The sequence below is a fragment of the Pan paniscus genome, chromosome 16 (genome assembly GCF_029289425.2).
Source record: "Pan paniscus chromosome 16, NHGRI_mPanPan1-v2.0_pri, whole genome shotgun sequence".
NCBI classification, from domain to species: domain Eukaryota; kingdom Metazoa; phylum Chordata; class Mammalia; order Primates; family Hominidae; genus Pan; species Pan paniscus.
In genome coordinates, this window is record NC_073265.2 from 66,015,409 (window position 1) to 66,042,675 (window position 27,267).

General features: G+C 38.1%; 1 protein-coding gene across 10 annotated transcripts in view; it reads right to left on the reverse strand.

Annotated features, from left to right (window-relative positions):
- The window catches only part of SCAPER (S-phase cyclin A associated protein in the ER), a 568,863-nt gene that overhangs the window by 466,358 nt on the left and 75,238 nt on the right, over positions 1 to 27,267 (reverse strand). The gene's annotated exons all lie outside the window — the stretch shown is intronic.

The window sequence follows — 27,267 nt, forward strand, 5'->3', positions numbered from 1 at the left end:
GAGTTCAAGACCAGCCTGGGCAAGATAATAAGATGCCATCTTTAAATAACAATATTATTAAGAATTAACAATGTTTTTCAAGGTTCAACCACCTGGTAGCGTGTATCAGTACTTCATTTCTTTTTATGGCTGAATGACTGCATGAATATAGTATATTTGTTTATTCATTTATCATTTGATAAATATTTGGGTTGTTTCTACTTTTTGTTTATTATGAATACTGCTGCTATAAAAATTTGTATCCAGGTTTTTCTGTGAACATGTTTTCAATTCTCTTGGGTATATACTTAGAAGTGGATTTGCTGAGTCATATGATAACTCTAAGTTTAAAGTTAACTACCAAACTTTTCTCCACAGCTGCTGCATCATTTTACATTCCCAGCAGCAATTTATGAGAGTTCCATATTCTTCACATCTTTGCCAAAACTTGCTGCTTTCTGACTTTTTTATCCTAGTCATCCTAAATGAGTGTGAAGTGCTATCATTGGGGGTTATGTGCATTTCTCCGATGACTAATAACTTTGTGCCTCTTTTCATGTACATTAGACATTTGTTTACCTTTTTTTTTTTTTTTTTGGAGACGGAGTCTCGCTCTGTCACCCAGGCTGGAGTGCAGTGGCGTGATCTCAGCATTGCGGCTCACTGCAACCTCCACCTCCCAGGTTCAAACGATTCTCCTGCCTCAGCCTCCCAAGTAGCTGGGATTACAGGCACGTGCCACCATGCCCAGCTAATTTTTTCTATTTTTAGTAGAGATGGGGTTTCACTGTGTTAGCCAGGATAGTCTCAATCTCCTGACCTCGTGATCCACCTGCTTCGGCCTCCCAAAGTGCTGGGATTACAGGTGTGATCCACCGCGCCCAGCCGACATTTGTATATCTTAAAAGAAATGTCTATTCAAATCCTTTGCCCTTTTTTACTGAGTTATTTGTCCTTTTTATTGTTGAGCTGTAAAGTTCTTTATATATTCTAGGTATTAGACCTTCATCAACCATATGGCTGACAAACATCTTGTCCCATTATGTGGGTGATTTTTCCATTTGATAGTATCCTTTGACACACACAAGTTTTTAATTTTGATAAAGTTCAATTTATTTTTTCTCTGGCTTTGGGTGTCATAGTCCAAGGTCACAAAGATGTATATGTTTTCTTCAAAGAGTGTTATACTTTCAGCTCTTACATTTAGGCTTTAAACTGTATTCAGTTAATATTTGTATACAGTGTGAGATAAAAATCCAAATTCATTTGTTGCACACAGATATCCTGGTGTCCTAACATCACTGTTGAAAATACTATTCTTTCCCTCATTAAATGGTTCTGGCACTCATGTCAAAAATCAAATTCATACATAGATGTATGAATTTATTCCAAGGATTTCAAATCTATTTCATTGATCCATATATCTATCCTACTGCCAGTACCATAGAATTTGATTACTGTGGTTTTGTACTAAGTTTTAAATTCAGGGGGTCTAGGTCCTCAAACGTTGTTCTTTTTCAGGATTGTCTTGGCTATTCTACATACTTTGCATCCCCATATGAATTTAAGATCCACTTGTCCATTTCTGCCAAAAAGGGGGAAGGGAGCAATTGGAATGTTCATAGGTATTGCATTGAATCTGGGTATCACTTTGGGAAATACAGCCATCTTAACACTATGAAGTCTTCTGTTCATGAATTCTGAATATCTTTTCCTTTAATTAGGTTTCTCTTATTTGTTACAATGATTTTTCGTAGTTTCTTTCAATTATATTTCATAGTTTGTGTGTACATCTTACACTACTTTAAATTTATGCCTAAATATTTTATTGTTTTTGATGTTATTTTAATGTAACTGCTTTCTTAATTTCATTTTTGGATTGTTTACTCCTAGTGCATAAAAATACAACTGATTTTTGAGTGTCCATCTTGTATCCTATAATCTTGCTAAACTTGTTTATTAGCTCTAATAATGGGGGGGCAGGTGTCTTTAAGGGTTCTTTATATATAGAATCATGTCATCTGCAAGTACAGTTTTACTTCTTCCTTTCCATCTAGATGTTTTCTATTATGTTTTCTTGTCTAATTGCCCTGGCTAGAACCTTTAGTACAATATTGCGTGTAAGTGGCAAGAAAAGACATCACTGTCTTGTTCCTGATCTTACCCAACGGGAAAGCTTTCAGTCTTTCACCAGTAAGCATGACATTAACTGTGGATTTTTCATAGATACTCTTTATCAGGTTAAGGAATTTCCCTATTGAATGTTTTTATCATGAAATGGTATTGGCTTTTGTCAAATGCCTTTTCTGCACCAACTGAGATAATCTGTGATCTTTTTCCATTCATTCTATTAATACATTCTATTATGTTTATTGATTTTCATATGCTCAACCACTCTTACCTTCCTGGACTAAATCCCACTGGGTCATGATGTTATAGACCTTTTTATGTGCTGCTAGATTTGGTTTGCTATTACTCTGTTGAGAATTTTTATGTCTGTATTTGTAAAAAATATTGCTTAACTAACATTATTTATTTTTTTTATTTTTTATTTTTTATTTTTTACTTTTTTTATTATACTTTAAGTTTTAGGGTACATGTGCACATTGTGCAGGTTAGTTACATATGTATACATGTGCCATGCTGGTGCGCTGCACCCACTAACTCGTCATCTAGCATTAGGTATATCTCCCAATGCTATCCCTCCTCCCTCCCCCCTCCCCCCACCCCACAACAGTCCCCAGAATGTGATATTAACTAACATTATTTTTAACTTCAATGTTTAGAAGAATTCACTCGAAAAATCGCTAAAGTTGGGAATTATTTGGGTGATGGATATTTTTAATTATAAACTCAGTTGCCAGTTATAAAGCTATGTAGGTTTTCAATTTCTTATGTCCGTTTTTATTGTTTTTCTAAGAATTAATACTTTTTGTGTAAATTTTCATTTTACAAAAGGAATCCCAGTTCTCCCACTACATGTGGTCCAACTTCACAAATAGCGTCCCAACTTCTATGATTCCCAACAGAATTTTAGATACCTACATCACCTAGCTGACAGCAGAAGGGACTCAGTATTCTGAGTCACCTGGGATCCCAGAGAATAAAGAGGTGATTTTCAACAGGTGTGTGAGCACTTCCAGCAGCTAACCTCCTGGGCACAGGAAAGAGAAAAAGGGCCAAAACTACTAGCCCCCAGTTTCTCCACAGAAAGGGTTTGTCTGCATACTTTTCCAGCTGCAGCCTGAGGGTTTGGGCTTATAACTAGCCTGCATCCGGAAGCCAGTGGAGCAGGTAAACAACAGACCTCCAGAAGCCTCAAGGGGCTTATGGGTACCTGCTGCCCCTTTTCCCCTTGCCTTGCTCCAGCAATAAAACTAGGTTTGCAGATTTTCCCTGAAAGGAGTTTACATGTACATGGCATGCCCCAACTTTCACAGCTCCCACCCAAAGGATTGGCTCCTAAATCACCTAGCCCTGGGAGTTGATGAGGCTCTGCATTTGTGAATCTCCCTAAACTATAAAGAGCAAAGAGCTGCTTTTTAAACAGGTAGGGCTCCAGCAGATCTCCTCCCAAGGTCAGCGCTGAGCTAAAAAGCAAAAACTCCCGACTCCCAATTTCTCCCTAAAGGAAACTGACTACACACCTAATGTCCTGACTTCTCCAGCTGCTACCTGAAACTGCAGGAAATTAGCAGTCTTCTGGGACCATAAATGTGCATGTGGGGACTATCCACAACTTCACCTGCTGGCATGCTCCAGAGATAAAGCGAAGTCTCCAGTTAACCTGCCTATCTCCAAGAGCATATAGATTAGGCATCTGCCAGGCCCCTGGGAGCAACAAAGTACAAAGCAATGGGTCAAAAGACTGTGCAGTCTGAACAAGAATATGGCATCACTGCAGATCCTCTCCCCAGCTTAATGTAAAGAAAATGAGAGAAAAACTCCAGCTCCTAGCTTCTCCCTGAGAAATAAGAAACTGGAACACATATTTAATACCTCAACTTTTCCAGCTGGATCTTGAGAGATGGGTTTCTAACTTGCTTGTCTCAGGATACTAACAGGACTTGGCATACCCTAATCTGGGGACCACTAAGAACAAAGACTGCAGTTTAGATCAGCACAAAGGTTTGAGGGGCACCTAGAATAACTAGCTGAGCTGACAGGTAAGATCCATCTCCTACAGAAGGCCAGTATGACAAGACTAGGAAAGGCAGTTGCCTCACCTAATGCACAGAAACAAACACTAAGGGTCAAAGAAAATGAAGAAACAGGTATACAAGTTCCAAATAAAAGAGCAAGATAAACCTCCAGAAACTGATCCTAATGAACTGCCAATATGTGACTTATCACATAGAGAATTCAAAAGAACAGTCATAAAGAAGTTCGCCAAGGTCAGAAGGAGTAATGCATAAAACTAGCTAAAAATTTCTGCCAAGAGACAGAAAATACAAAAAGTACCAAACAGAAATCATATAGCTGAAGAATATAATACTCAACTAAAAATTTTAATATAGGGGTTAAACAGCAGACTAGATTAAGCAGAGAAAGGATCAGGAACTCTAAGACAGGTCATCAGAAATCATTTAAGATGAGGAATAAAAGGAAAAAATGACAAAGAGTAAAGAAAGCTAAAGTGACTTACAGAGCAGCATGAAGCAGAAGTAAATATGCATTATTGGAGTTAGAAAAGAAGAAGAGAAAGTGACAGAAAGCTTATTCAAAGAAATGATGGCTGAAAACTTCCCAAACCTGGGTGAGGAACTAGAAATCAAAATCAAAATCCAGAAAGCCCAAATAACTGGACGAATCCAGAGATATCTACACTGAGACACATTATCATCAAATTGTCAAAAGTTAAAGACAAAGACAGACTTATGAAGACAGTAAAACAAAAGTTACTTATTACACACACAGGGGCCCCCATAACACTATCAGTAGATTTTTTAGCAGAACTTTGCAACCCATAAAGGCTGAAGTGATAAATTCAAAGTACTGAACGAAAAAGAAAGTGTCAGCCAAGAAAATTATACCCAGAAAATCTGGCCTTCAAAAATTAATTAGTGATAAAGACTTCCAAAGACAAACAAAAGCTGACGGAGTTAATCACTACTATACTTGATTTACAAGAAAAGCTAAAAAAGTTGTTCACATTGAAACAAAAATAAACTAAATAGCAACATGAAAGCATAAGTAAGAAATTCATTGGAAAACAAAATATATAAAGAATAAAAGAACATTTTATGACTATAACAGTGGTGGGCACATCAATTATAATCCTATTATAAAAGATAAGAGATAAAAGTATTAAAAACAATTATAACTAAATTTAAATTATGTTAATGGGCACAATATAAATAATTATAAATTGTGACATCAATACTATTTATAATGTGGGAGGAAGAGACATAAAAGGAGAGACTTCTTGAATGCAAGGGAAGTCAAGGTGTTATCAGCTTAAAACAGATCATTATAACAATAAAATATTTTACATAAGCACCCTGGTAACCACAAAGAAAATGCCTAAACAAATTACACAAAAGAAAGAGGAAGGAATCAAAATCTAGCAATACAAAAAAAAAAAAAAAAAAAACACACACACACACAAAAGAAGAGAGCAAGTGAGAAAAACAAGGACAAAAATATCATAAGACAAACACAAAACAGTTAATTAAAAGGTAGTAATAAATCCTTATCAATAATTATTTTAAATGTAAACAAACTAAACTACCTGATAAAAAATACCGTGTGACTAAATTATTTGGGGTTAAATAATGGTCAAAAATAATGGTTAAAAAACAAACTATATGCTAGCTACAAGAACCCCCTTAAGATTCAAGAACACAAAGAGACAAAGTGAAAAGATGGAAAAAGATATTGTAAGCAAATGGAAACCAAAAGAAAGTAGAAATGACTAAATTATCAAAGTAGAATGTAAGGAAAAAACTGTCTCCAGAGAAATGAAGGTCCTTACATAACAATAAAAGGGTCAATTCAACAGGAAGACACAACAATTTTAAGTATATTTGCACCTAACATCAAAGCACTTAAAATAATAAAGCAAATACTGATGGATCTGAAAGAAGAAACTGACTGCAATTCAGTAATAGAAGACTGCAATGTCTCACTTTCAATAATAGAATTTACAAAAAAAAAAAAAGACAACGAAACAATACAAACCAAATAAACTTAACAAACATAGAATTAGCAGGAAAATACACATTTTTCTCAAGTGCACACATATTCTTCAGGGCAGATCACAAAACAAGTTAGGTCTCAAAAAAGTCTTAACAAATTAAAATCATACCAAGTATGTTTTCCAACCGCAACTGAATGAAACTAGAAATCAGTAATAGCAAGAACAAAAAAAAGGCAGTGAGGAGTCACAGAAACATGGAAATTAAATGAGACACTCTTGAACCAATGGGGCAAAGAAGAAACCAAAAGAAAATTTTTAAAATATCTTGAGACAAATAAAAAGAGAACTTACAAAAATATGTGATGCAGCAAAGCAGTATAAAAAGGAGGTTTGGGCCAGGCGTGGTGGCTCATGCCTGTAATCCCAGCACTTTGGGAGGCCAAGGCTGGTGGATCACCTGAAGTCGGGAGTTCAAGACCAGCCTGATCAACATGGAGAAACCCCTCACTACTAAAAATACAAAATTAGTTGGGGTGCTGGCACATGCCTGTAATCCCAGCTACTCAGGAGGCTGAGGCAGGAGAATCTCTTGAACCCAGGAGGTGGAGGTTGCGGTGAGCTGAGATCGCGCCATTGCACTCCAGCCTGGGCAACAAGAGTGAAACTCCGCCTCAAAAAAAAAAATTAAAAAATAAAAAAAATAAAATAAAAAAGGGAAAACAAAACAAAACAAAACAAAAAAGTAAAAAGGAGGTTTGTAGCTATAAATACCTATATTGAAGAAGAAATATCTCAAATAAACAACCTAACTTTACAACTCAAGAAACTAGGAAAAAAACAAACTAAACCCAAAGTTAGCAGAAGGAAGAAAATAATAAAGATAACAACAGAAATAAATCAAATATAGAAAAACATCAATAGCCGGGCATGGTGGCTCATTCCTGTAATCCTAACACTTTGGGAGGCCAAGGCAGGCAGATCACTTGAGGTCAGGAGTTCGAGACCAACCTGGCCAGTATGGTGAAACCCTGTCTCTATTAAAAATACAAAAATTAGCCAGGTGTGGTGGAAGGTACCTGTAATCCCAGCTACTCAGGAGGCTGAGGTGGGCGAATCATTTGAATCCGAGAGGCAGAAGTTGCAGTGAGCCAAGATTGTGCCACTGCACCCCAGCCTGGGTGACAAAGCGAGACTCCGTCTCAAGAAAAAAAAAACAAAAAACAAAAATTAGCTGGACATGGTGGCATGCGCCTGTAATTCCAGCTATTTGGGAGGCTGAGCACGAGAATCACTTGAACCTGGGAGGCAGAGGGTGCAGTGAGCCACGACTATGCAACTGCACTCCAGCCTGGGTGACGGAGTGAGACTCTGAAAAAAAAAAAAAAAAAAAAAAAAGAAAGACAGACAGACATCAATAAAACAAAGAGTTGGTTGTATTTTTTAAAATGGCAAAACCTTAGGGTGAAAAAAAGAGATGACTCATCAGAAACATAAAGAGGGACAATACAACAGACGCCTTGAAAATATAAAAGATCATAAAAGTTGATTATGAACAATTATATACCAATACATATATAACCTAAGGAAACAGTATGTTCCTAGAAACATACAACATGCCAAAGCTGAATTAAGAAGAAACAGAAAGCCTAAACATGCCAGTAACAAAATGACTGAAATAGTATCAAAAACTTCCCAATGAAGAAAAGTCCAAAACCAGATATCTTCAGAGTCGAATTCTACCAAACATTCAAAAAAATTAGTATCAATCCTTCTTAAATACTTCCAGAAAAAAAAAAAGTAAAGTGAAGAGTTTCAATTTCATACATGAGATCAATTTCATCCTGATATCAAAGTCAGAAAAAGATAACACAAAAAATGATGAATATACACACAAAAATGCTCAATACTAGGGAACCAAACTCAACAATACATCAAAAAGATAATATACCATAACCAAGTGAGATTAATCCCTGAGCTGCAAGGATGGTTCAAGACATGCAAATCAATCAATGAGATACAACACATTAGCACAATGATAGGCAAGAAAGCATATAATCATCTCAACAGACACAGAAAAAGCATCTGGCAGACAGAGTTCAATATCCTTTCACTAAAAAAATAAATAAATAAATAAAACTCAACAAAATAGGTATAGAAGGAAATTTCCTCAATATAGTAGAAGTCATGTATGAAAAACGAACAGCTAACATCATAATCAACAGTGATCAATATCAACATAATAACACTTTTCATCTAAGATCTAGTACCAGGCAAGGACGCCCACTCTGGCCACTTCTAGTCAATGTAGTACTGAAAGTACTAGCAAGAGCAATCGGACCAAAAAAAAAAGAGAAAGAAACAAAAGGCATTCAAATCAGAAATAATGAAGTAAAATTATCCATGGTTGCATTTGAATTGATTCTATATGCAGGAAAATGCTACAGGTGTCACATACACACAAAAAAAGGTCAGAACTTCTAAATGAAAAGTAGCAGGATACAAAAATCAACATTCAAAAAATCTGTTGCACTTCTTTGCATCAATAACAATCTATGTTAAAAAGAAATTTTCAAAATCCTATTTATAATAGCATCCAAAGAATCAAATACTTAGGAATAAATATAATATAACCAAGGAAGTGCAAGATCTGTACACTGAAAACTATAAAACATTGATTAAAGAAACTGAAGCAGATGCAAATAAACAGAAAGCTATTCCATGTTTATGGGTTGTAAAAATTAATACTGTTAAAACATTCATACAGGCTGGGTGCAGTCGCTCACACCTGTAATCCTAGCACTTTGGGAGGCCAAGGTGGGCAGATTACTTGAGGTCAGGGGTTCAAGATCCGCCTGGCCAACATGGTGAAACCCCGTCTCTACTAAAATTACAAAAATTAGCTGGGCATGGTGGCAGGTGCCTATAATCCCACATACCCGGGAGGCTGAGGCAGAAGAATTGTTTGAACCCGGGAGGCAGAGGCTGCAGTGAGCCGAGATTACGCCACCGCGCTCCAGCCTGGGCGTCAGGGCGAGACTCCATCTCAAAAAAAAAAAAAAAATTCATACTATCCAAAGTGACATGCTCAATGCAATCACTACCAAATTGTACTGGCATTTTTCACAGAAATAGAAATAAAAAAACAATGCTAAAATTTGTATGGAACTACAAAAAACTTTAAATAGCCAAAACAATGTGGAGAGAGAAAAATTAAATTGGAGGCATCACATTTCCTGACTGTAGATTATACTACAAATCAACAGTAATCTAAACTGTAATGACAGGCATACAGACAGACATGAAGACCAACAGAACAACGAAACATAACAGAAAGCCCAGAAATAAACCCAAGCATATGTGGTCAACTAATTTTCAACAAGACCACCAAAAAAAACACATTGAGAAAAGGACAAACTCTTCAATCGTGTTGGGAAAACTGAATAACCACATGTAAAAGAAGGAACTAGACCCTTATCTTACACCATACGCAAAAATAAACTCAAAATGCATTAAAGACGTAAACATGAGACCTGAAACTATAAAACTTCTAGAAGAAAACAAAAGGAAAAGTTCCTTAATAGTGACCTCAAGCAATAATTTTTTTGGTATCACACCAAAAATTCATGCAACAAAAGCGAAAATATCCAAGTGAGACTACATCAAAATAAAAACTTTCCTAGAAATAAAAAGACATTTAACAGAATGAAAAAGCAGGCTACAGACTGAGAAAAATATTTGGAAACTCTGTATATGATAAGGGGTTAATATCCAAACTATATAAGGAACTCACACAATTCAATAACAGGAAACAAATAACAGATTTAAAAATGGGCAAAGAATCTGAAGAAGTTTTTTTCCAAAGAAAACATAAAAATGGCTAATAAGCATAAGAAAAAGTGCTCAACATCAGTAATCATCATGGAAATGCAAATTAAAACCAAAAAAAAATATCACCTCACATCTGTTAGAAGAGCTATTATCAAAAAGATAAGAGATAATAACAACTGTTGGCCAGGGTGTGAAGAAAACCCTTGTACACTATTTGTGGAAATGTAAACTGGTATAACCATTATGGAAAACAGTATGAAAGTTTCTCAAAAAATTAAAAATACAACTACCATATGACCCAAAAATCTCTCTTCTGAGTAGATATCCAAAGAAAATGAAATCAGCACCTCATGGAGACATCTGCACTCCTATGTTTATTTGCAGCATTATTCACAATAGCCAAGATATGGAAACAACCTTAAGTGTCCATCAATGGATAAATGGGTAAAGAAATTGTGGTGTATATATACACACACATACATACAGTCAAGCATCACTTAACAACAGAGATATACTGAGAAATCCATTGTTAGGCAATTTCATCATTGTGCGACCATCAGAGTGTACTTACAAAAACCTGGATGGTACAGCCTACTACACACCTACGTTATATGGCATGGCCTATTGCTCCTAGGCTACAAACCTGTATGGCAGGAACCTGACCCGCACAACAGGAGGTGAGCAGTGGGCCAGTAAACATTACCACCTGAGCTCCACCTCCTGTCAGATCAGGAGCAGCATTAGATTCTCATAGGAGCACAAACCCTATTGTGAGCTGCACATGTGAAGGATCTAGGTTGAGTGCTCCTTAGGACAGTCTAATGCCTGATCATCTGAGGTGGAACAGTTTCATCCTGAAACTACCCCTGCCACACCGACCCCAGTCCGTTGAAACATTGTCTTCCACAAAAACAGTCCCTGGTGCCAAAAAGGTTGGGGACTACTGCTGTATAGCATGTTACTATACTGAATACTACAGACGAGAGTAACACAATGTTAAGTATCTGTGCATCTAAACACAGAAAATCTACAGTAAAAATACGTTGCAAAATATTTTTAAAATGATACACCTGTAGCATTTACCATGAATGGAGTTTACAGGACTGAAAGTTGCTCTGGGTAAGGGAGGGTGAGGGAGGGAGTAAAGGAGAGAATGGTGAGTGAAGGCCTAGGACATTAGTGTATGCTGCTGAGACTTTATAAACTACATATTTAGACTACACAAAATCCATACAAAAATTTTCTGTCTTCCTAATAAATTAACCTTAGCTTACTACAATCTTTTTACTTTATAAACCTTTTAGTATTTTTTTAAACTCTGACATTTGTAATAACACTTAGCTTAAAACACAAACACATTGTACAATTGTACAAAAATATCTTTATAACCTCATTCTATAAGCTTTTTTCTATCTAACATTTTTTTTCCTTTTTAACTTTTGTTAAAAATGAAGACACGAACACACATATTAGCCTAGGCCTACCCAGGATCAGGATCTTCCACCTCCACATATTGTCCCACTGCAAGGTCTTCAAGAGCAAGAAAATAACATGTATGGGAGCTATCATCTCCTGATGACAATGCTTTATCCTGGAATACCACCTAAGGACCTGCCAAAGGCTGTTTTACAGTTAGCTTTCTTTTTGTAAGCAGAAGGAATACATTCTAAAATAACAATAAATAGTATAAAAATACATAAGCCAGTAACATAATTTTTTTTTTTTTTTGAGATGGAGTCTCGCTCTGTTGCCCAGGCTGGAGTGCAGTGGCGCTATCTCGGCTCACTGCAAGCTCCACCTCCCAGGTTCACACCAGTCTCCTGCCTCAGCCTCCCGAGTAGCTGGGACTACAGGCGCCCGCCACAATGCCCAGCTAATTCTTTTTGTATTTTTGTATTTTTAGTACAGACGGTGTTAGCCAGGATGGTCTCGATCTCCTGACCTTGTGATCCACCCGCCTTGGCCTCCCAAAGTGCTGGGATTACAGGCGTGAGCCACCGTGCCTGGCTGCCAGTAACATAATTTATTATCATCATCATTAAGTACTGTGTACTGTACACAACTGTATGCACTATACTTCCATGCAACTGGTAGCACCATAGGCTTGTTTCTATCAGCATCATCACAAACACTGAGTAATATATTGTGCTACAACATTATGACAGCTATGACATCACTAGGTGACAAGAATCTTTCTGGTCCATTATAATCTTATGAAACCACCATTGTAGGTCAGCTGTTGATTGAAACACTGTTATGCAGCACATGACTGTACAATGAAATATTATTCCACCTTTAAAAAGGAGATCCTGACATTTGCAACAATATGAATAAACCTCAAGGACATTGTGCTATGTGAAATAAGCCAGACCTACAAAGAAAAATAGTGTATGATCTCATTTATATATATATAATCTAAACAAAGTCGAATACGTAGAAAGAAACGGACAATCAGTGGTTGGTTAACAAGGTCAGGGGGAGGAAGGAAATAAGGAGATGTAGATTAAAGGATACAAACTTCTAATTACGTAGGATGAACAGGTCTACAAATCTAATATACAGCATGAGGGCACTAGTTAATGATAACGTATTGTATACTAAAAATTCACTAAAAGAGTAGTTTTGTTACTCTTACCACACACACAAAAAGGTAACTATGTGAGGTGATAGGTTCATTTGCTAGACTGCAGTAATCATTTCACTACATATATGTATGTCAAAACATGTTATAAATCTCAAATATATATAACAAATATATATGTAAATAAACAGAATACCATTTACATTAACACCCCAAAATATGAAATACTTAGGTATAAATCTAACAAAATATGTATAAGATCTATATTAGGAAAACAACAAAACTCTGATAAAAAAAATTAGAAAACTAAGTAAATGGAAAGATAATCCATGGATAGGATGACTCAATATTGTCAAAATGTCAGTCAGTTATTTCAAACCTGATTTATAAATGCAATGCAATCTCAATCAAAATCCCAGCAAGTTAAGCTGATTCTAAAGTTTATATGCAGAAGCAAAAGACTCAGTAGAGCCAATACAATTTTGAAGAACAAAGCTGGTGGACTAACACTACGCAATGTCAAGAAATACTAAAAAGCTATAGTAATCAAGACAGGGTGGTACTAGGATAAAAGACCAACAGGTCAATGGAACAGAACAAAGAGCTCAGAAACAGACCCACATAAATATAATCAACTGATCTTTGACTAACGTACAAAGCCAATACAAGGGAACAAAGATTGTTTTTCAACACATGATGCTAGAATAAATGGGACATCACATGCAAAAACTAATGAATCTAGACACAGAACTTATAATCTTCACAAAAATTAACTCAAATTGGATCCTAGACCCAACTGTAAAATACAAAACTATACAACTCCTAAAGTATAACTTGCAGGGAAAAAACCTAGATGGTCTTGGATGCAACAATGAATTGTTAGATACAACACCAAAGGCACAGTCCATGAATGAAAAAATTGATAAGCTGGACCTCATTAAAATCAAAAACTTCTGCTCTGCAAAAAACAATATTGAGAGAATAAGACAAGCCACAGACAGGGAGAAAATATTTGCAAAAGACATATAAGAGACACTGTTATCCAAAACATACAAAAAACTCTTAAAACTCAACAATAAGGGGGGTGGAGCCAAGATGGCCGAATAGGAACAGCTCCAGTCTACAGCTCCCAGCGTGAGCGACGCAGAAGACGGGTGATTTCTGCATTTCCAACTAAGGTACCGGGTTCATCTCACTGGGAAGTGCCAGATAGTGGGTGCAGGACAGTGGGTGCAGCGCACCGTGCGTGAGCCAAAGCAGGGCAAGGCATTGCCTCACCAGGGAAGCGCAAGGGGTCAGGGAATTCCCTTTCCTAGTCAAAGAAAGGGGTGACAGACGGCACCTGGAAAATCGGGTCATCCCACGCTAATACTGCGCTTTTCCAACAGGCTTAACAAACGGCACACCAGGAGATTATATCCCGCACATGGCTCGGAGGGTCCTACGCCCACGGAGCCTCCCTCATTGCTAGCACAGCAGTCGGAGATCAAACTGCAAGGCAGCAGCAAGGCTGGGGGAGGGGCGCCTGCCATTGCCAAGACTTGCGTAGGTAAACAAAGCGGCCGGGAAGCTCGAACTGGGTGGAGCCCACCACTGCTCAAGGAGGCCTGCCTGCCTCTGTGGGCTCCACATCTGGGGGCAGGGCACAGACAAACAAAAAGCAGCAGTAGCCTCTGCAGACTTTAATGTCCCTCTCTGACAGCTTTGAAGACAGTAGTGGTTTCTCCCAGCATGCAGCTTGAGATCTGAGAACAGGCAGACTGCCTCCTCAAGTGGGTCCCTGATCCCCAAGTAGCCTAACTGGGAGCCGCCCCCCAGTAGCGGCAGACTGACACCTCACATGGCTGGGTACTCCTCTGAGACAAAACTTCCAGAGGAACGATCAGGCAGCAGCATTTGCAGTTCACCAATATCCTCTGTTCTGCAGCCACTGCTGCTGATACCCAGGCAAACAGGGTCTGCAATGGACCTCCAGCAAACTCCAACAGACCTGCAGCTGAGGGTCCTGACTGTTAGAAGGAAAACTAACAAACAGAAAGGACATCCACACCAAAAACCCATCTGTACGTCATCATCATCAAAGACCAAAGGTAGATAAACCACAAAGATAGGGAAAAAACAGAGCAGAAAAACCGGAAACTCTAAAAATCAGAGAGCCTCTCCTCCTCCAAAGGAACGCAGCTCCTCACCAGCAACAGAACAAAGCTGGACGGAGAATGACTTTGACCAGTTGAGAGAGGAAGGCTTTTGCACAGCAAAAGAAACCACCATCAGAGTGAACAGGCAACCTACAAAATGGGAGAAAATTTTTGCAAGCTACTCATCTGACAAAGAGCTAATATCCAGAATCTACAATGAACCCAAACAAATTTACAAGAAAAAAACAACCCCATCAAAAAGTGGGCAAAGGATATGAGCAGACATTTCTCAAAAGAAGACATTTATGCAGCCAAAAGACACATGAAAAAACGCTCATCATCACTGGACATCAGAGAAATGCAAATCAAAACCACAATGAGATGCCATCTCACACCAGTTAGAATGGCAATCATTAAAAAGTCAGGAAACAACAGGTGCTGGAGAGGATGTGGAGAAATAGGAACACTTTTACACTGTTGGTGGGAGTGTAAACTAGTTCAACCATTGTGGAAGTCGGTGTGGCAATTCCTCAGGGATCTAGAACTAGAAATACCATTTGACCCAGCCATCCCATTACTGGGTATATACCCAAAGGACTATAAATCATGCTGCTATAAAGACACATGCACACGTATGTTTATTGCGGCACTATTCACAACAGCAAAGACTTGGAACCAACCCAAATGTCCATTAGTGATAGACTGGATTAAGAAAATGTAGCACATATACACCATGGAATACTATGCAGCCACAAAAAATGATGAGTTCATATCCTTTGTAGGGACATGGATGAAGCTGGAAACCATCATTCTCAGCAAACTATCGCAAGGACAAAAACCCAAACACCACGTGTTCTCACTCATAGGTGGGAATTGAACAATGAGAACATAAGGACACAGGAAGGGGAACATCACACACCGGGGACTGTTGTGGGGTGGGGGGAGGAGGGGAGGGATAGCATCAGGAGATACACCTAATGCTAAATGACAAGTTAATGGGTGCAGCACACCAACATGGCACATGTATACATATGTAACAAACCTGCACGTTGTGCACATGTACCCTAAAACTTAAAGTATAATAATAATAAAATTTTTTAAAAAAGAAAAAAAAAACTCAACAATAAGAAAAATAATTTGATTAAATAATAAGCCAAAGTCCTTAACAGACACTTCACCAAAGAAGATATACAAATGGAAAATAAACATATGAAAACATGCTCCACATCATAAGTCATCAGGGAAATGCAGATTAAAATAACGAGATATTATTACACTCCTATTAGAATGACCAAAATCCAGAAAACTGACAACAGCAAATGCTGATGAGGATGTAGAGCAATGGGAACACTCATTTATTGCTAGTGGGAATGCATAATGGTACAGCTACTTTGGAAGACAGTGTGGCAGTTTCTTACAAAACTAAACGTTCTCTTACCATGTGATCCAGCAACTGCACTCCTAGTAAATACCCAAAGCCATTTAAAAACTTACATCCACACAAAAAGCTGCACACAGCTGTGTATAGCAGCTTTATTCATAATTGACAAAACTTGGAAGCCACCAAGACGTTCTTCAGTACATGAATGAATAAACAAACTGTGGTACATCCAGAAAATGAAATATTGCTCACGGCTAAAAAGAATGATCTATCAAAGTATTTTTAAATATGGCAGGGGCCAAGTAAGGTGGCTCACGCCTATAATCCCAGCAGTTTGGGAGGCCAGGGCCGAGAAATCACTTGAGCGCAGGAGTTGGAGACAAGCCTGAGGAACATGGCAAAACTCCATCTCTACAAAAAAAATACAGAAAATTAGCCAGGCATAGTGGTGCGTGCCTGTAGTCCCAGCTACTAGAGAGGCTGAGGTTGGGGGGGATCACTTGAGCCTGGGAAGTTGAGGCTGCAGTGATCTCTGATCAAGCCACTACACTCCAGCCTGGGTGACAGGGCGAGATCTTCTCTCAAAACAAAACAAAACATCACAGTGGGGCCGGGCACGGTGGCTCACACCCGTAATCAAAGCACTTTGGGAGGCTGAGGTAGCAGGACTGCTTGAGCCCAGGAGTGAGACTTCATCCCTACTAAAAAATTTTTAAAAATTAGTCAGGCATGGTGACGCATGACTGTAGTCCCAGCTACTCAGGAGGCTGAGGTGGGAGAATTTCTTGAACCCAGGAATTTGAAGCCAGCTTGGGCAACACAGTAAGACCTCATCTCTAAAAAAAAAGGTAAGAAATAAAAGTAGAGGTTACATACTATATGATTCCAACTATACAACATTCTGAAAAAAGCAAAACTAGAGAGAGTAAAAAGATCAGTGGCTGCTGGGGTTAGGGGTGGGGGACTGGGGAAGAATTAACAGGCAGAGCACAGGGGATTTTTAGGGCAATGAAACTACTCTGCATATTATTAAAATAGCAAATACATGTCATCATACATTGGTCCAAAATCATAGAACGTATAAGACCAAGAGCAAACATAAATGTAAACTATGGACTTGGGAATGATAATGATTTGTCAACACAGGCTCATCAATTGTAACAAATATACCACTCAGGTGTATGATATTGATAATAAAGGAGGCTATGCATGTATGGGGGCAGGGGTTATATGGAAAATCTCTACCTTCCTCTTAATTTTGTTGTGAACCTAAAATTGGTCTTAAAAAAATAAAGTCATAAAAAAAGAAAGAAAAAGAAGGAAATATGTTTAAAAAAGTAAATGTTCAAAGTTTTACCAACATTTCTTAAGCAGCTAATACAAAGCTAAATAAATAAAGGCAACTCTGCACAACTTAAAACCAGTTTTCAATCATATGATGGGTCATCTGCCTTCTGTTACCAAATATAACATTTCCACTGACACTGAACTTCCAAAGATAAATTTTAAATTGTCTGGATCTGACAGAAAATCATATTCAAATCAGCTTAACTAGGACATATAGATCATCTGTGCCTACTGCACCATTCACAATGATTACCATTGCTGTCTTCTAATTGTCTCCTTTAAATAACCCAAAATTATATTATTGTGACAATACACTCTACACACTTGGCAAAGATAAATTTTTGGTACTGATCACTGATGCATCTAAATGGAAATTAAAATTTTATGGAAGAAAAGACTGTTAAAGCACAGGCCACTAAAATCTAATCACTCCACTCCTCAGGAAGAAGAAATTGATATCAAATGTGACTGTGTGTATGTATTACTACAACAGTCAAAGCTGTCATTTAATTGCATTTAAAAAACTTTAAAATGTATTTGCTTTACCAGTCTCATACCATTCTCACTTTGCCATAAAGATATACCAGTCTCACCTTACTATAAAGATAACTTCCCAATACTCTCATAAAATGACAATCAGAAAATGCCAAGCAGCTATAAAAATGATCATTTGTATTATAAATGCATTATTTTTCTATAGCTTAGTCTGATTTTGTATTATCAGTCACACTCAAAAACCTCAAAAATATTTTTCACTTATAAGTGTTTTTAAACATAGATATACTTTGGGCGGGGCGCTGTGGCTCACGCCTGTAATCCCAACACTTTGGGAGGCTGAGGTAGCTGGATCATGTGAGGTCAGGAGTTTGAGACCAGCCCGGCCAACATGGTGAAACTCCATCTCTACTAAAAATATAAAAAATTAGCCAAGCATGGTGGCAGGCCCCTGTAATCCCAGCTACTCGGGAGGCTAAGGCATGATTATTGCTTGAACTTGGGAGGCGGAGGTTCCAGTGAGCCCAGATCACACCATTGCACTCCAGCCTGGGCAACAAGAGCAAAATTCTGTCTCAAAATAAAATATAATAAAATAAATAAATTAAAATAAAAATACAATAAATAAAAATAAAATTAAATAAACAAACATACATATACTTTGGAACTCAGACCCAAGACTAATAATGAATATATGCCAAATTATTCACAAATGAAATACAGTACCACCCTTACCTTAGTCATAAAAGTTACATTCTACTTTAAAACAACCTTCTGAATAAAGAAGTACTGCTTATTTCCTTTCAGAAGTAATCCTTGGTGCCAAAAAACTGTTAATAAAAGTCTTCTACAATCAAGAAAAGGACAAATGTAAAAATTTAGTTGGCTTCCTTCCCTCAATTCTACTAATATAATTCAAATTTTTTAATCAAATTCATTTGACTTAAATCACCTACATTAAGGTACAAAAAGACAACTCAGAATAATTTACTTTAGAAGTTTTCTACTGATTTCTTTTTGGGAAAAAAAAAAAAAACTAACTCTGAAGGGGCAAGAATATAAGCCGCTATACTTCAGAAATTTGTTGGCAAAGAGAAAGTATATTTGGTGGCTTACACAGCGTATTTCAAGGAATGTTTAACTCAATGTTATCAAAAATGATCAGAGTGGTACCACGCAGCTGTAATCCGAGTCATGTTTTACGAACAAGGGAATACAAACAAGACAAGCAGCTGGAGCAACCTCATAGTCACTGATGCACATCTTTCTCCTCAAAGCTATGAAGGCCATTTTGTCAAGCAGGATGAAACAGAACAAAAGTGGCTCTGAAAGTAATGTTATAGGCATTCAGATAACTCCATATAGATGTACAGCTAAAATTACCAATTAGTTTACCAATTGGCTGCAACGGATTCGATTGGTTTGTAATTAATTCTAGTTACTGGCGCACAGAGCAGGAAGGTTAGCGCCACCCCTTTGTCCTCCTGACACACAATACTAGTGCACAGGCCCTTGGGCCCACGACATCAATATAGCCCTCCAATTCAGCTACAGGAATTAGCACAGTGGAGTACTCCCATAGTGATAAAGGGCTAGAAACATGCACTGCATGAGAAGTCAGTGACAAAAGGGAACCTTTATGAAAAAAATGAGCTTTACCAAAATGAAAACGAGTTTCTTAAAATATTATTTTTTAAGAACATCTTATCTAGTTTTTTGAATGTTACTACTGGAATAAATAGTTCAACAGGGAAATCATCTAAAAGCAAAACATCAAGTAAACCATTTGCAAAACTGTCAATATCATTCACAATCTTCAGTTTTCAATCACTCATTTTTTAAAAATATCTCTCCTAAATTTTTAATATAATCTATTTGCAAAAAGAATACTTAATATCTTCACCAACCAAAACCTTACAAATTAAAATCTGCTAATGGAAGCCATTCTCCTTTATAATTTAAACCTTACCTGCATCTTTGTGGGTAAATAAAATTTGTAGTTGCCTGAGTAGTGATACAAATATTTTACTGCAATTCCTAATCAATTTTTATCTCAACTCACTTGCAAGTTGGCTTGACTAGATGCTTCTAATAGTATTTCCCACTAAGAAAAATCAGAGACCTACTGCCACTAAGAATACATAGACAAAAATGCTAAGTTATAAAGCTCAAAATCAATACACTCAAATTCAAATCCCTCATAGATGCCTGCACAGTTACCTCCAAACAACTGCTTCAAGATCTTTCTTTTGCCTGGAATATTCTCCCAATACCAATTATATGCTTTTATTCAGCCTCAAGGATCTTCAGCCCTCATCTAGTCCAACCTCTTCATTTATGAACACAAAGGTTGAATACAATTTGGTGATTTTTTTTTTAAATCACACAACTAGCTTAGAGGACACACTAACATGACTGTTAACTGATGATAGCTCCTATTCTCCCTTTAAGAGCCAGCACAAATACCACATATACAAACTCTTCTATGATCCTACAGCCAGAAGTTACCTCTCCTCCTACGGGCCGTATCAAGTATAATAACTAATGTCAATGGATATTCAAGTCCATAAGTGCTATAAAAACAAAAGTCCTTTCTCTTTCAAACCATATTTGTCCATAATAACACATCTCACTTTCTAAGTTATTAGTCAAAAAAAAATGTTATTCTTAAAATATTTACCTTCATTGAGACAAACATGCACAGAGGAGCAAAATTTATTCCAAAATTGTAAATTGACTATCTTTTCTCCACAGTGATCAAATCTCAAATCATTTCAATAACCCAGAATAATAAAAAACAGAATCATAACCTTTCCTACTACACCTAGTGGTCTGGGCACCAAGAAGATCTGTTTTTTCTTTTGTTTTGTTTTTTTGAGACAGAGTCTCGCTCTGCTGCCCAGGCTGGAGTGCAGTGAGGTGATCTCGTCTCACTGCAACCTCTCCCTCCTGGGTTTAAGCAATTCTCCTGACTCAGCCTCCCAAGTAGCTGGGACTATAGACGCACACCACCATGCCCAGCTAATTTTTGTATTTTTAGTAGAAACGGGGTTTCACCATATTGGTCAGGCTGGTCTCGAACTCCTGACCTTAGGTGATCCACCCACATCGGCCTCCCAAAAGTGCTGGGATTACAGGCGTGAGCCTCCGTGCCTGGCCACAAAAAGATCTGTTTTCTATGTTGCAGTCATTATCTGAAAAATTTCTATCATTTCAAATGGTTAAAAAAGAATTTTCAATTAAAAAATGGAATTATCTCAAAGACTTGGAACCAACCCAAATGTCCAACAATGATAGACTGGATTAAGAAAATGTGGCACATATACACCATGGAATACTATGCAGTCATAAAAAATGATGAGTTCATGTCCTTTGTAGGGACATGGATGAAATTGGAAATCATCATTCTCAGTAAACTATGACAAGAACAAAAAACCAAACACCGCATATTCTTACTCATAGGTGGGAATTGAACAATGAGAACACATGGACACAGGAAGGGGAACATCACACTCTGGGGACTGTTGTGGGGTGGGGGCACGGGGGAGGGATAGCATTGGGAGATATACCTAATGCTAGATGACGAGTGAGTGGGTGCAGCGCACCAGCATGGCACATGTATACAAATGTAACTAACCTGCACATTGGGCACATGTACCCTAAAACTTAAAGTATAATAATAATTTTTTAAAAAAGGAATTATCTCAATAAAAAGTGTAAATAACCCAAGTCGACATCCATAGAAGGAGAAGCATGGATGTTCCCTCCTAAAACAAAGTCTTTAAATAAATTATAAAAGGAAAAAACTGTGGCATTTAAATCAACATGATGTGTTTGATGTAAGGCATTTTTGTTATACTTCACCCAAAACAGTGCATGTTGTAATATTCATTAAATGTGGTTGAATAAAATATAAGTCCACTTGTGTTTCCAGTCCCTAGCTCTGAGGCTAATTTGTTATGTAATTTCTGACACATAATTTAGTTTTACAGCTTCCCATCAGTAAGATAAAATGGCTAGATTATATGATTTTTAAGATCACATTCAGATCTCATGATTCATTTTTCAGTTTCATATTCTGCTCTATTTTGGTTTCTATTACCAATCACATACATGATTTTCTTTTTTTTCTGACAAAGCAAAGTTGTAATGTGTCTAAATCGTAATGAATTAGACAAAAAAAAGTAAGGTGGAACTGGATTTCACCCTCCAGTTACTATTCTTCCACCAAATTGACTTGAACAAATGTCCACTTCCCAACATCCCATTTCTCTTTCTTTCCATTTCCTCTCTTTGTCTAAAAGCTACAGATGACTGCTACTGAGATTAAGTCCAACAAAATCTCAGGGCTGAGGTTATTTCATCCTGTTGCATTATGCCAGTTCCCAAATGAGACACTAATTCATTTTTTAAAAATACGTCTCCACTTGGAATCCCATAGCCTGTGGACTCGGTCCTGAGGACTCAGCTTTCTCAAGCTCTTCTGTAGTGAGTATACAGGCAGCTTAGCACTAATTATAACATAACCAAAAAAGTCAACTAAGACCATACAGTAGGAGGTTTTAAAAGCCAAAATGATTAGTCTACTGCGGATTCAGAAGCCTATAGAGATAGAATTGATCCAAGTTTTACAGCAGGAAAGTAATATGAAGGACTATAAAAAGAAAAAAACTAGAGGAGGACACACCAAAAAGATAACACTTCATCGGAGAGTAATAAGAGTCTTCAAAAATCAGTATCTTGACAGTAGGAAAGAGGGAAGGAGCTTGTGAATGGAAAAAAAAATGCAAAAGATGAATGGATAGGAACTTTGTAGTCAACAAAATATAGAACACAGGTGACTAGAAAAATGGTGGTTCCATCAACAAAAATAAATCAGGAAGAAACAGTTGAAAAATGAAAGTATGGTATAAATTGGTATAATACCTATGTCTAGAAACTAGGCTAACATAACTAGGAACTTATCCCAGTGCTATGGTTTGAATATTTGTCTCTTAAAAACTCATGTTGAAATTTAATCCTCAATTGTGGCAGTACTGAGAGGCATGGCTTTAAGGGATAATTGGGCCATGAGGGCTCTGCTCTCATGAAAGGTTTAATGGGTTAATGGATTCATGAATTAGCATGGGAATGAGACTGGTGCATTTATTAAGAGGAGAAAGAGAGGCCTGAGCTAGTAGGCTCAGCCCCCTTACCATGTGATGTCCTATGTTGTCTTGGGACTCTGCAGAGAGTCCCCACCAGCAAGAAGGCCCAAACCAGATAAAGCCTGTCTATAACTATGAGAAATAAATTTCTTATCTTTATAATTATAAAGATAAGATTTGTATATATTTATATAATATATAATTATTTTATAAATTACCCAGTTTTTAGTATTCTGTTACAAGCAATAGAAAACAGACTGAGACAACCAGACAAGTCAAATTTGACTAACCCAACAGTAGTTATGATATGGTAATTACAGTCTCAAGTTATTCCATTATTCAACATACCCAAAAGGAAAAAAATCAATGCTCTACCATATTGATGATAATGTATATGAAAACTAGATATAAGGAACAAAGATCTGTCAACTCAGAAATTGTCAATAAAGTGTCATGTTAAACAGCGTAAAAAATGACAGCTATCTATCTCTACAACTTAAACACTCATAAAACAATGCTTTAGTAAATGTTACATATACAGGAGAAATTACTTATTTAACCAATCAAACAGTAAAATTTTACTGTGAAGACTACAATGCATGAAACACAACAGGGAATATGCAGAATAAGGCTAAGAAGAAAAGATACAGATACAGATGAAGAAAAGATGGCTATTAATGTAAGACAATGGTGAGGTAACAGAAGCCAACTCCCATAAATGCAGAAGTGAACTCTTAGCCTTCTATCCTTGTCCTGAATCTCATGTTCTCTGTAACAAATTTCAATTCCTGAGCTAAAGTATAACAGGCAAATCAAAACAATAAGATTATAACATTAATATCAGACAAAACAGAATTCACAATGAAAAGCATTTAAGGGCCAGGCTGGATCAAATGATCCAGCAATCCCACTACTGGGTATTTACCCAAAGGAAACGAAGTCCTTGTATGATAAGGACACATCATGCACACGCATGTTTATAGCAGCACAATTCACAATTTCAAAAATTTGAAACCAACCTAAATATCCATCAACCAACAAGTGGACAAAAAAAAATGTATATATACACCATGAAATACTACTCAGCCATAAAACAGAATGAAATAATGACCTTTGCAGCACTGTGGATGGAGTTGGAGGCCATTATTCTAAGTGAAGTAACTCAAGAATGGAAAACCAAATATTTTATGTTCTTACTTACAAGTGGAAGCTAAGCTATGAGGATGTGCAATGGCATAAAGAATGATATAATGGATTCTGGGGACTCAGGAAAGGTGGGAGGGGACACGAGAGATAAAAGACTACATAACACTATTGACAGATCAAGGAGATTCAGAAAACTAGTATTTGGAGAATCTAAATATTAATTTCAAAAATATAAATGTAAACCTAACACTATCTATAGAGAATCCATGTTACTCACTCCTCCATGTCCAAGGAGTATTTGTAAATACTTAGCATCACTATGAGGCTTCTCTTATAATCATTTCCTTCCCCATCAGCTTAGGTTCTATGGCCCATTACTCCAACTACTCTCTTACCCTCTTCAACTCCTTTTACTCTATTGAAATCCCAATGCATCTGCTTGAAGAACATTAGCGCAAGATTAATCCATATACCCACCATCTTTGTACCTTTTTAGCATATGACTGGCTGCTAACAATCACTGGGGGAATTAAGAATCACACAACTATGAAGACTAACGTCAGTGCAACTGTGTATGTAGTCTCATGGCTTCACACACCCATTCAACACGTATTTACTGGGCATTTCCTATGATCCAGTGCCAGTACCAAGTACTGAAGATGGAGGGGTAAACAATACAGTGTTGTTTCTATCCTCATGGAGCTTAGTGTCTAGAAAGGGAGACAGATATTAACCAACTAAACATATAATTATTTCATTTCAACTGTGATATATATTTCCAAAGAGAAGCATATACACTATAAGAGCATATCATAGTCTGAAACGTAAGTTAGGCTCCCCTGGGAAAGTGACACTTAGGCTGAAATGTAAATTATGAATAGGAGTTAAGTAAAAGAAATGAGTAAGAAGGTGTTGGGCAAGGAGAAGGAGGGAAGAGTGTTCTGGGTGGAAAAATTAGAACGTGGAAAGGCCAGGAAACATGCAAGGACATGATATGGTTACGGAACCAAAGGAAGTCTGATTTACATGGGGGAGGGGACAAAAGTGGTGTGAAATGAAGAATTCATAGATCAAGTCACTCAAGATCCTTAACATCACCATGTTAAGGATTCTGATGCCCAGAGTAAAGAAAAACCGTTGAACAACTACAATCAAAGTAATGAGAGAGACATATTCGTCATTTTCTAAGTAGCAATCTGCCTGCAGTGTGGAGAATCAATTAGAAGGATGCAGGGAGTCCTGTTAGAAGGCTTTACTTGTAATCTAAGCATTTTATGACAGCTTGGACTAGGATGGTAGCAGTAGAGTGAGAGATGTGAATGGACTGGAAAGAATTAGGAGGTAATTCTGAAAGGAATTAATCCATTGGATAGTGAGTGGTTTTGTAAGGTGAGGGGAGGAACAAAGGACGTCTCCCAGGTCTCAAGCACAAACACTTGGGGGTAAAAGTAGTATGTGTCATTCAAGGAAGAGAAACACATCAGGTTTGAGGTGGGAAGGAGATATCATGAACTTAGTTTTACCGGTTTAAAATGTTGTGAGACAGAAGAGCCAAAATGGCCAACTAGACGTAGCCAGGAAGAAGAGCTTCACCCACCAAGAAAGATCAAAACATCAAGTAGACTGGCACACTCCAAGCAGATCTTTGTAAAGAAGGCATTGAGAGTGGATAGAGGGAGAAGACAGACCCTGGGGCTGAAGGGGAAGGAAGCTGGGAACCCCAAACAGGGTTGCCAAGCACCGTGACCCATTCCTGGCCCAAAGTGGCTCCTATGGAAGGGGTGAGTAAAACAGGCATGGAGTGGTCCACCCTCACCAAAGACCTGCAGGAGCCCCTCATGACCTCCACAGGCATTTGAGATGGCAGGGAGAACTGCCTGGGGAGTTGGCAGAGAAAGAACTCCAAACTGCATGGAGCCCAGAGGGTTAGGCATGGGGACAGCTACTATGGAGCATGGCCATGGGCTCCCATTCCCCAAGGCTTGCCATACTCCTATAGGTAGGGGTTTGGCCTTTCTTAGCTGCCAGACCAGGAGAGAGCAGGGCTGTCTTGCCTGCAGTACAGGGCCAGTCTGATCTAAATGCTCCCATTTGCTGGCCTCTTTCAGGGTCCCTCCCTGGCCACACACACTCGCAACACAGCCACAGTGGCCCCACTGAAATGCTTGTCAGTGGCCACTACCATAACTCTTTCCCAGCCCCCACCCTCCCATAGGAGTGCTTTTGTAGACAGGACCCTGCCGGCACACACACACCCACAACATCCCCTTGTCAGCATGCATGTGCATGAGGACCCACCACCACTATGCACATCCACAGGGCCCCCATTGTTCTGTTGGTGTACACCAACCCCTCCCCCTCAATCACCCCATTGGTGAGTACTCACCTATGGCATCCCCCACCACCCTACTGGTGCGCAATCACCTGTGGTTGCCCCACCGCCGCACTGGTACACACTCACCCACAATGCCCCCGCACCACCACCACAGCATACTCTCCCATGACCCCTTCCATCACCCCACCGGAGCATATTTGCTAGCAGCCTGTCAGAATGTGGTTGTCAGCTGACTGGGAGTACCTCGGTCCCTCAAGTGCAGCAGGTGCTTGACCTCTAGGGACCAGAGAACAAAGCTGCAGGCCTAGTTCCAGCCCCCCAGGGTTAGAGTCCACAGCACAGGAGTGCTGTGCTGAGGCTTGGTGGCCTGAAAGCATTCAGAAATGAAGCCAACTGACTAAACCCAAATTATACCACAGTCAAACCCTCAAGGGCATCAAAGAATATAAAAGCAAAAGGCTCTATCCAAAGAACAGCAACTTCAAAAATTAAAAGAACATCACCACACACAGATGAGAAAGAGCCAGCACAAAAATTCTGGCAATTCTCAAACCAGAGTATCTTCTTATCTCCAAATAACTGCACTAGCTCCTCAGCAATGGTTCTTAACCAGACTGAGATGGCTGAAATGAAAGACCTACAACTCAGAATCTGGATGGGAAGGAAACTCCACAAGATATAGGAGAAGGCTGAAAACCAACGCAAGGTAAACAGTGACACCATCTATGAGTTGAAATACAACATAGCCATT